At 37.2% G+C, this 11,410-nt stretch overlaps 1 long non-coding RNA gene across 1 annotated transcript; it reads right to left on the reverse strand.

Annotated features, from left to right (window-relative positions):
* Nucleotides 1–10,465: 10,465 nt before the first annotated feature.
* On the reverse strand, nucleotides 10,466–11,167 carry LOC145950621 (uncharacterized). Its single transcript, XR_014428419.1, has 3 exons — nucleotides 10,843–11,167; nucleotides 10,707–10,760; nucleotides 10,466–10,592 (listed from the first exon to the last, which is right to left on the reverse strand). It is a non-coding gene; the product is annotated as an uncharacterized LOC145950621 (long non-coding RNA).
* Nucleotides 11,168–11,410: the final 243 nt, after the last annotated feature.

Consider the following 11,410-nt stretch of genomic DNA (forward strand, 5'->3'; position numbering starts at 1 on the left):
GTGATTTATCAAGTGTGTAAATCTCTTTTGAAAATCAGAAATAGATTCACCATTTTGCATTCTAAACAGCTCATATTCTCTAATGAGAGTATGCTTTCTTGATCTCTTTACATCACTTGTTCCTTCATGAGTGACTTGCAAAGTGTCCCACATTTCTTTAGCAGATAAGCATTGTGAAATTCTAAAAAATTCATCAATAGACAATGCAGATGTTATGATGTTTTTGGCTCTTTTGTCATGTTGGGCTCTTCTCTTTTCCTCATCACTCCACTCACTCCAATGTTTTTCCTCAAGCTCACCATCATCATTCTTTTTCATAGGGATATAGGATCCATTTTCTATAGCATCCCATACAGCAATATCAATAGCTTCAATGAAAATTCTCATCCTAATCTTCCAATAGACATAGTTTTCACCATTGAAAATAGGAGGTCTATGTATAGAGACACCCTCACCATAGGGTAAGTTGTTGTTGGCCATTTTTGAAATCTTGAATAACTCTCAAGAACCTTGCTCTGATACCAATTGATAGAAAAGAATGGCACAATCCAAGAGGGGGGGTGAATTGGATTTAATGACCCTTTAAAAATTTATCAGAGTTTTTGGATCTTAATTTCAATCAAAACTTTTCTATGACAGAATTTTCAAATAAAGCCCTCCTAAAGACTTGTTATGATGATATGAATGCAATGTGCTCACTTGATTCAACACAGTAAGGTTCAGCAATAATATTCAATTACAGATTCAAACCATCAAGATTCACATGCACTTATTAATCAAGTTTTATCTTCTTTAAAGTTCCACCAATGAATTACACAATATAAGAGATAGGGTAGAAGAAGATTGCACAAGTCTTTTATACTGGTTCAACCACTCCACATGTGACCTACATCCAGTCCTTAATCACCACCTGATTAAGATTTTTCACTATCTTTAAGCAAGAAGGTTTACAAGCAAACACACATGCATATACTTCACTACTAAAAGATAACCACTTTCTTGACCCCAAGAAAGCAACCCTTGTAGATCCCACTACAAGAAACTTCACCACTTGAGAACCCCTTCTCAAGATTTTCCACAAAGATTCACAAAGAATTAAAATGGAACGAATTCACCTGGAATTCTTGAACAAATCTTTGTCTTCCTCTTTCAAGAGTATGATGATGATGATGATTTCCTCACAAGCTTTTCACAAACGTTTTTCTCTTGGATTTCACAAAGAAAACTCTCCAAGATGTCACACAGACTCTCTAAAACGTTTTCACAAGTTGATTATCAGTTCTTACTCAATTGTCTTTTGTTTCAAAAGAGTTCAAGTCTATTTATAAAAGTTCAAACTCAGATAATCGATTATTTTAAAGAATAATCGATTATTTTGTTCTTCAGATTTCTGGAAATCAACCAAGAAAAATTTAATCGATTATTTAGCTGGATCATCGATTATTCCAGAGAGTTGTTTCTGAAATAATCGATTATTTTGGCAAATAATCGATTATTACAGCAAGGCATGCCACTTAGCCCATTTGCTGAAATAATCGATTATATTTAACAATAATCGATTATTTTGAGTTAGTTCTTAAAATTTCATTTTAAGCCTCAAAATAACTCTCCAATGTTTTTAACTCATAATCATCTACTCCCTACTTAATCCTAGACAATATTTGCTCAATGCACAAAGCACACACAATTACAAAAATTCATTTCCTAAGTTCTATTACATAGTTCCAGTTCATAGCATTCTCTTTGACTCTTCTTTAACTTTGTTTTTGTGCTCTCCAAGTTGTTGCATGTTGTGATCATCAAAACTCTTTAAGCTTCAAGCTCTCCTAAGCTCAACAGAATTAATTTATCATACACCGAGGTCGAGTTTGAACCTTAGTATGAATCGATCTATCTTACCCGAGGTCGAGTTCGAACATTAGCATGAATTAATTTATCTTACATCGAGGTCGAGTCCGAACCTTAGTACAAATTGCTTCATCTTACGCCGAGGTCGAGTTCAAACCTTAGTATGAATTGTTTTGTCTTAAGCCAAGGTTGATAGACCATGGGCCAAGGGCCCAGTTACTAGAGCTATGGTTAGAAGGATACAAGAAGAGTTGGACCTCTTGAAGACTAGTGGGCTTGTTAAGCCCAAGGTATTCTTCACTTGGACTACTCTATCATAAAGAGAAGGCCTAGTTCTACTTGTGAATATTGTATAGTTTGTACATAGTCATTTGTATAGGTTATTTTTGCCTTTGTATTTGTGAGGCACTTTACTTGCTTTTTCTAGTGTTTGTATATTGATTTTAAGGTAGGCTACTTGGAGAGTTTAACTCCATTTAACCTCCCTAGTTGATACATTCATTTTGTATTTTTTCAGTAGGGAAAAAGGGGTGGCATTTAGCAATGCTTGAGGGTGTGACTAGTAATTGGGCCAGGACTGGGCCTAGGCAAAATTTTACATATTGGACTCATTTTGCTCCTAATTTTTCATAGATTTGATTTAGGTAGGTCTCATCATCATTTGATGAACCTAACTAAACCAAATCAAATATTTTTGAATTAAATCAAGGAGCAAATTGAGTACTTGGCCGCCTAGCTTCATAAGTCTCTCTTTGGCCGAATTTCATGTCACCTTCTTCAAGTTTAGTAGCTTCTCCCCCAAGTTTCTAAACCTTGGTATGTTTGGCTGACCTTATGATGGAAATCTAATCCCCAAGGATCCCTTTGGAAGAGGTAAGACCAAGAAGGGTGAAGGGTGATCCAAGGATGCTCACACTTGAAGACCATTGGGCCTTTAACTAGGTCCATGGTTAGGAGGCTAGAGGAGGCTTCTAGAGAGGAGGTGCTTCTTAGACCTATGCTCAATATGAGTATTGAGTATGATTCCTCTTGTTAGTCTCATAGTCTCTATTGTAAATACATTGTATAGTTTGATTTCTTGTACATTGTATATAGTAGATACTTGTATAGGTGCATTTTTGCCTTTGTATTTGTAAGGCACTTTGTTTTCTTTTCTAGTAGCTTTTGTACATGGATTCTAGGGTAGGTTACTTGGACACTTTGACTCCATTTAACCTAACCTAGAAATACATTCCTTTTTAGTTTTCTAGTAGGAGTGGCAATAGCAAAATAGAGAGTGTCCTTAGTAAGCTAGAGAGTGCTCCTAGCAATTTAGCCAAAGGTGGTCCTAGGCTAAAATTTACATATTGGACTCATTTTACTCCTAATTTTTCATAGATTTGATTTAGCTAGGTTCCATTCACATTGAATGAACCTAACTAAACCAAATTAACCATTTTCAAACGTGATTGGAGTAAAATAAGTCCAAAAGGCCGCCCACCTAGATGTGTTCACACTTGTGTTCACACTTGTGTTCACACTTGGCCAAATTGCTTGGTTCTTCTCAAGCTTGGAAGCTTGAAGCACAAGCTTCTCCTTAGCTTGCTTACCAAGCAAGCTAAGTGAGTAGCTTGCACTCCAAGCCTCTAGACCGTGGGTGGTTAGCTAGACCTTACCATGGTTCCTAGTGAACCATGGTTAAGACTAGCTTACTCTCCAAGCTTCCTACTCCTATATTTTCGTTTTTCCCTCTTTGTAAAACACTTTTGATGAATTAGAGATTGCATTTTCTGAGTTGAGTTCAGATTTCTCTCTTCCAAAAGTCCCTAAACCTCTTTGAGTGCATCCAATTCTCTTATCCCTTCCATAGAAGAGTGTGGTGAGAATTGAAGGGGCTTATCTCTTTTTCAAGGAGTGGCGCCTCTTGGGAGAGTTTCTCCACCAACCGTGGTGGTCTTAAGGCCTCCTCCTCCATAGGAGACCTTAACCAAGCATAGGAAGAATCAAGGAGCCAAAGATCTAGGGAGGAACTTGAAGAGGATTCACATCAATCCGGATTCTCCAACAAGTTTTCCATCACCTTACCATGGTTCTTAAGTGAACCATGGTCAAGGTTAGCTTCTCCTACAAGTTTTAGAAACCATGGATGGTTAGCTACACCTTACCATGGTTCCTAGTGAACCATGGTTAAGGTTAGCTTCTCCTATAAGCTACCTCTCCCTATATATTTGTAAATCCCTCTCTTGTATTCACTTTTGGACATTTATGAGAAAAAGGATTCAGAATTCTCTCTCATTTTTCAAGAGTCAAAACTGTGAGAAACTTCTCTTAGTTTTCTCTCAAAGTTCCTTCTCCTAGAAGCTTGGTTCCTTAAGCTTCTTCACTTCTTTAAGAGGTGGCCGAACCTCCCTAGTTGCTTCTTCTCCATTGGAGTTTGCTTCATGGAGCTTCAAGAGATTTTTGAAGGTGTAACCTCAAGAGTTCTTCGGTCCTTGCATGGAAAACTTGAAGAATCAACTTTGTTCTCCAAGTGCTTCCATCAATTTTGGTATCTAGAGCCTAGTGCTCTTGAGGTTTTGTGTTCTAACTTTTTCTAAGTGAATCCATGTTGTATCTTCCTTCTCCTATGTCTAAATATGTGTTTGCTGCATGGATCTAAATTTTCTAAATTTTTATGATAGATCCTATATGTCACATAAGAAGTAAATTGATTCATGTTCTTGCTTGTTCCTAATCCGTGAATCAATTGTGTTATGCTTTAGGTTTCCTATACTTGTGTGTGTTTTGCTTTTTGTTTGAGTTTTCTCCATTCCTTAACATGTGTCCGTGATTGGACTTCATTCACATTGCATTAGTTTTATTTTTGAATCAATTGTTTTGTCATAGAAGTCATGTGTAGTCCTTTTCATGTTGAAAATTCCTAGACTAGCTTCTTGACCTAATTTTTGTGTGTTGTTTGTGTCCGAAATTTTTTGTGTATTTTCTTATTGAATATGAACCTTACCTATATGTGATTTTGTTTTACATATTTGTGTTCATAATTTGCTATTAGTTCTAGCAAATTTCCTAGAGTTAGGTTTCTATTATGTCTTGTTAAAAGTTTTGTCAAAAAAATTACTAAACACTAATTCCTATTAGGTTTCCTTGAGTCTTATTGTGTGGCTGAAACTTTTAACAAACTTTATACATTAGAAACAGAGGCAAAACAGAGGTGTATATGTTACAAATGCATGAGAAAAACAAAAGAATGAGTGCTTAAAAATTTGACCTAAAAACACTATAAAATTGTGAAGCACTAATAGAAACATGCTTGTGAACACCTCTTGTTTTGTGTGAAAATTTTTGCAGCAGTTTTTCTAGCCTAAGGCCGAGACCTATAAGTGTTCGAAGGGACCTTGATCTCGGCAACGTTATAGCGAGACTTCAACTTGTGCCACTTGCTCCTTCCCATTATGCCTACAAGTACAAAAGCCAAATACATCAATAAAATAAAATTTTACGAACCCTAACAACTAAAAAAGACGAGATACTCACTCTCTAGACCCCTCTTCTTGTACGCCGAGCTAGCAAACGACAAAACAAGCTTGCAATCCAAGGGACAAGGAAGCGCTTCTAGGTCTTTAATGGCAGCAGCATCCGAGGTCGACAATTCAAGGTTGGCCGACCGATTAAACCTGATCGGAGCCTGCTGCCAGTAGAGTGGGAACCTTGGCAATCCGCCGAAGTGGAATACCTCATCCTCTAGTGGGTCGACCTCCTTGGGCAGAACCCGGGAGAACTCTTGTTTGAAATTAGACTGAGAGTAAAGAGAAAACAGTCCCCCAGCCTTAACACATTCAAAGACACCCAACCATAGGGAGGTACGCCCAACTTCAGTTGGTAAAAGTGAAGAAAAATAGGAAGGGACAACCCTATCCCTAGGGTCGAGCATAGGACCTGAAAAACCCTCAAAAAACCCCAACTATTGGGGTGCAACTAGCAAGGAGCCGAGTTGACGAAATTCAAAAAATCGCACTCAAATTGGGTAAAGGGAAGGCTTACGCCTAAATCCCTAAAGAAACACTGGTACATGTAAAAGAAGGGAGGGTTAGAGGTACACCCCATATATACACGCTCACCGGGCTGACAAGGTTCAAGCCGGATGAGCTTAGAAATGGATGATTCACAGATCCTATGCGACTTCCACATCGCATTGATCTTCAGGAATGACTTGAAGACGCTCTGGACTCTCCAACGTCACCCCTGACCCATTCGTAGCCAGAGATGACGGGGAAGGGTTCCCTAGGCTGGTTTCCCCCCTTTTTCTTTTCGACGGTTGCCGTCTCGGCGACCACCGCCTTGCCGCGCGCCCTGCCTTTACCCTTGGCCGGCGTAGAAGATGCGGCACCACTGTCCCCAGCCATCAAGAAGATGAAAAGATTCGAAGAAGACAGAGAAATCGAAGTACCTGTTACTCCCTTGACAAACGAAAGAACACTAACGAGAGATAGGGACTAGATTGCCAGAAATGGCGATGGAGAAGAATGGAGGCAAGAAAAACGAAGACGGAGAGTGAAGAAGCGTCGAGAGCAAGCCAGAGGAAAAAGAGTAAAGTGAAGGGGGAAGGGTGCGCGAGAGAGAGAAAAGGGGTTCTCCCAAAATTCAAACCGGACACGACACGTAGAGAGAGAAAGACAAAATTGACGACACATTAATGGGACCCCATTATGATGGGCACAACCATCATTGCATAACCGTCACTTCCCATTAACACGCCACCCATGCGTTATGGGAACGAGGTGACGGTTATGACACATGGCATCATGACAAACAGGCGTACGCGAAGGGTTACGGCCCCTTGTCGAGCTCGGTCTTAACTCCTCGACCTGCGGTCTTCGGAGCTCGGGAGGCTAATGTACTATCCGTACTGCTATGCCGAGCTCGAGCTCGGCATTACAGCGCGGAGTGACCTCGGACACGCGCCGCACGACATCGACCAAGACAAGGCCCACCATCTAAACAGATCATAACCGATCTCAGGCCCAAGGCCCAGAAAAACCCTAATTCACACCAAGGTACGTGTATTACTTATACGAGACTCATACATCCACAAAACACTAATTTTAACATCGGAGTCTCTTTTGCAGGTACCACCCCCTCTCGGAACAGCAATTGTACCCAGCGAAGGAGGCTCACCAATCTTACCTAGCAGATCGCCTCTACGGCCGATCTCCGGTAAGAACAAATAGTATTAAATTTTTTGAAGATGAATACATTAAACAGAAATAATATATTGATGTACTTTTATTGTTATAAAATTTTCTTAAAATGCATGATAAATATACGAACATGATAACAAACACGTACGAACGTGTTGACATTGTATTGTGTAATGTAATTAAACTCCAAAAAGTATGCACCACGTACTGTTTTCTTTAATTTTTAGTCCCAGATTTCAAAATGAATATCTTTATTTATTTGGCCAAATAAATATTTTAATTATAATTTATTTTATTTTCTTTGAATTATTTTGGTTTAGATTGAATTTTAAATGCTCTCCAAATTAATTAGTTGTATTCAGACACCCTCTAACAATTTAATTTGAAAAAAAAAAAAAAAGTGATGGTCCAAGCAACTAGGCTCCCTAGGCCTTGGTGGACAATAGATGCAGCAACCTGTTATCCCTCCACTGTTGGGAGAAGGAGGTTTTCGCTGCTCTGTGAAGCCAGCCTCACGCTGTGCCCTCCTATCTAAGAACCAAGAAACATGTGCATTCGCTCAAGTCCCATGCTTCAACTCTCAACTTGGAGTGGGCAGGCCAACATTTTGCATCCATTGCCCAACCCAGTGAAGCCAAAGTGTTGTTCCATCACCTTTGTGCCCTCACTTGAGTCACAAGCTGGCGTAACTCAGCTCGGCGAACTAACACTCTTGTTAGAAGGTTTATAAATACTTTGCTTTTTCATCTTCCGCTCCATGTGGGACATCTAAGTGAGAAAACAGATTGTTATTTAACACTAACAATATCAACGTACTTTTCTTAGAGGATGTATAGCCTTGGTTATCAGAATATCTTTTTTATTTCCATCGTAGATTTTTTCTAATTCTACTAAAGAATGAAAAAAATCATTGTTTATCATCTTAAAGATGTCGGAATTAATTGAACTGAATATCTCTTGATGTGCCCATACAGGACGCTTAATTTGGACTTGTTAGTTTTATGCTCCTCAACGCAATACACTCAACTTCTAATATTTATTATTAATTCTTGATGCCAAATGTTATGTGTGAAAACTGATAACTTCTAAAAGGAGCATTGGAGTGGAATTTTGAGAGTCTCACTACATCCTATAACCAAACAGTTGGACATTTCATATAGTTGATGCATCTCTATACCTTTCTCGTAATACCAGAAATTTGCCAGTTTGTTTTTTCTTATGTTAACTATTAGTCTTTATATTTGTGTTTTAGCTTAATGTTATCTGACAAATGTAGAAATTCGTGCAAATGGAATGAATGCAATTTATTTGATTCTCTATAAGTAATGGACTTGTAGAAAATTGAATGGCATCATGGTTCAATGATGTTTTTAAAGTCTGTATGAAAACAAATCTGATTAAACATTTGCTAGCTAAGTTCTAATAAAAGAATTGTGAATCTTTATTTCACATGGATTGGTTTGTTTTCGTGATTACGTGAGATGTAGTTGACTTTTGTAAACCGAGTTTTATGTATAAAGGTGTACAATACTTGGAAAATGTAAATAGAACATTTTGATATAGTTGTCATATCCCCGGTCAAGGCAAATTGACAAACAGGTAACCAAGATTCACACAAGCAAGATTTGGCTAAAGAGTAACCTATTCTCCAATAGCGTATATATACCAAGCCTGGAGAGGCTATAGTTAAACAATACTCATGCGCTAAATGCCACCAGTAGACGAATCAGCTTGAAATAGGTCTTTCTAGTAGTTTGGAACGACTTGTTCTAGATTGGGAATGACCCGTTCTGGACTACTAAATCATCCATATTGGCTTTTAGGCCTTCGTACAATCTGTGAAAATCGGGTTGTTACAATTCTCCCCTCCTTTTAAAAATTTCGTCCCCAAAATTCGCCTGAAAATAGAAATAGGTAAGCTCTTCATATCATGCTTGCTAATTCGTAAGTCATAGTCTCTCCAGTTCCCTTTCAGAAAGTCTACTAGTAGGAAAATTCATATAACCTCACTATCCCACTGATGTACATCTCTATCAATCTCTCTAGAGCATATCTAATATCAATAAGGGTAAAGTGAGCCACCTTGGTGAGTTTATCTACTATAACCCAAAAAGAATCAAATTTCTTAAACATCTTTAGGCAAAACTACCACTAAGTTCATAGATACAGAGTCTCACTTCCAAAATGGGACATCTAAAGGCTGCAGAAAAATATAATACTAATTAAATTAAGTTTTGGTTATCACAGATTTGTAATTTTACTGCATCTAGTGTTGGAAATCCCACACGACTCATCAGAATGCTAGAATGCAACATGAAGAACATAACTTTTTTTGTGAGTTTCAATATCAAACCTATTACAAGTCTGAAGCCTAACCTTTTAATAGTGTGGTGATTGGGAGACATTTTACTGATCTCCTACTATTATAATAGCTGGATAATTGGTTGTAAGGAAGTTGATATCTGCATACTTTTTTTCTTTGACAGGTTGTGAAAGTAGAACCAGAAACCTCTTATTGTGGGTGATAACCATAAATTGCAGGTGAGTTTCTTCATTTACTGTTGTATGATTTATGAAGTTGGAACTTTGCCTTTACATGTTGATTCTTACATAAGAATGTAACTATGAAATTTGGAAACTTTTTATATGCTTCTATAACAATTCTGTAGCTCTTAGGACAAGTTGGTAGTGCCAGTAATGTAATGACCCAATCTTCCAAAGAGCCTTTGTTCCCTATAGGGAAAAAACAATCCTATCTTTAAAACTATTGTAATGAAATAAAACTATTGTATTATAGTCCTACTTAAATAAATTTCTCTTGAAATATTTATAAAAAATAAAAATAATAGATGAAATAAGTTTCTCTCACAAATTAAAAAATAGTTAACGCATAGGTTAAAATAGTAGTTTTTCCAAAAAAAAAAAAAAACTTATTTAACCTGCGTATGTGCAAATTTTTTTAACTTATAGTAAAAATTTATATATTTTCTTTTCTTTTTCCAATACACAAACATAATTTAAATATTTATTTCTACAAATATAATTAAAAAATAATAATACATTTTAATACTTAAAAATAATGTTTTAAAATCAAATGATAAATTTAGTTCTATAAACCATTATTTTACAATAAGTTTTTTTTACCATGGGGAAGTTTTGCGAGGGCAATTGTGAATAGCACTAATTGGATAAGGTGGTGATACACACCTCCATTTTTATATAAATACACCTCCTTTTTTTTTTAAATATATAAAATTTCTAAATTATCCTTATTTGCACCTCTTTTTTTTTTTTTTTTTTTTTTTTTTTTTTTTTTTTTTTTTTTTTTTTTTTTTTTTTTTTTTCGTCCGTGCACCTTTCTTTTTCTTCCTCCTCTGCATGTACACCTCTCTTTTTCTTTTCTTTCTCCTCCGCACACCTCTCTTCTTCTTCCTCCTCCGCACCTCTCTTTATAAGTTGTATCATTGACGTTGTTATATGCGTGAGGTTTACAAAATTATGCATACCTTTGAGATCTACTTTGGTACCAGCTAAAGTAGAAACAACATACAACCTGTTTTTCTTGTCCTGTTTAAATTAAAAAAAAAGTGTAGCAATCAGAGCACAAAACGCATAACAATTTAAAACCAAAAAAGGATAAAGAATATATAGATTTCAAATTTCAGTTAAATTATAGCATACCTTGAGAAACAAGTTCTTGCTCAGCCCACCCCCCAAGTGTCCAACATATTGAGCCTGAAAAGTGAAAACGGATACTGAATCAGAAATATGAAAATAAAATGAACAAGACATGGCAGATAGTATTAAAGGATTTTACCTGAGCGTCAACGGTCAGAACAACTGGATGCTCATACTGGGAAAATAGAATCTGAAGCTCCTGTGAAGAAAAGAGAAAAAAACGCAACAGTTAGTGAGGGGCAATGAGGGAAGCGAAGGTGCACAAAACAAAAATGTTGGAAGCTCGTTTTGTAAAACCTTCAAGCGTGCCAGAAGTTGTTCCTTTGAGAAACCCATGATGACTACGAGCGGAGAAATGAATGGTGATGGAGTCGAAGCGATTGCAATTCGCAGTGCAAAACAAACTACTGCGTTCCAATTCCAAACTCGAAAACAGTGTGTAATAATAATATGGGTTATGGGTTATGGGTCAGTCACTCAATGTCCACACCTCCAAACCCGTAAATCGTAATAACATTTAGGCAGATGATAAAGACACCAATGGTTTATGCTGGACGATGGGGAATCCATGGAATCAGTCTCTCCGGAAGAGAGGTGCGCGTGAAGAGAGGTGTGCGTGCGGAGGAGAAAGAAGAAGAGAGGAGCACGAAAGAAAAATGAAGAAAAGAGGTGCAAATAAGGGTAATTTAGAGATTTCATATATTTAA

The sequence above is a fragment of the Cajanus cajan genome, chromosome 8, assembly GCF_000230855.2.
Source record: "Cajanus cajan strain Asha chromosome 8, NIPB_CcT2T_4, whole genome shotgun sequence".
NCBI classification, from domain to species: Eukaryota; Viridiplantae; Streptophyta; class Magnoliopsida; order Fabales; family Fabaceae; genus Cajanus; species Cajanus cajan.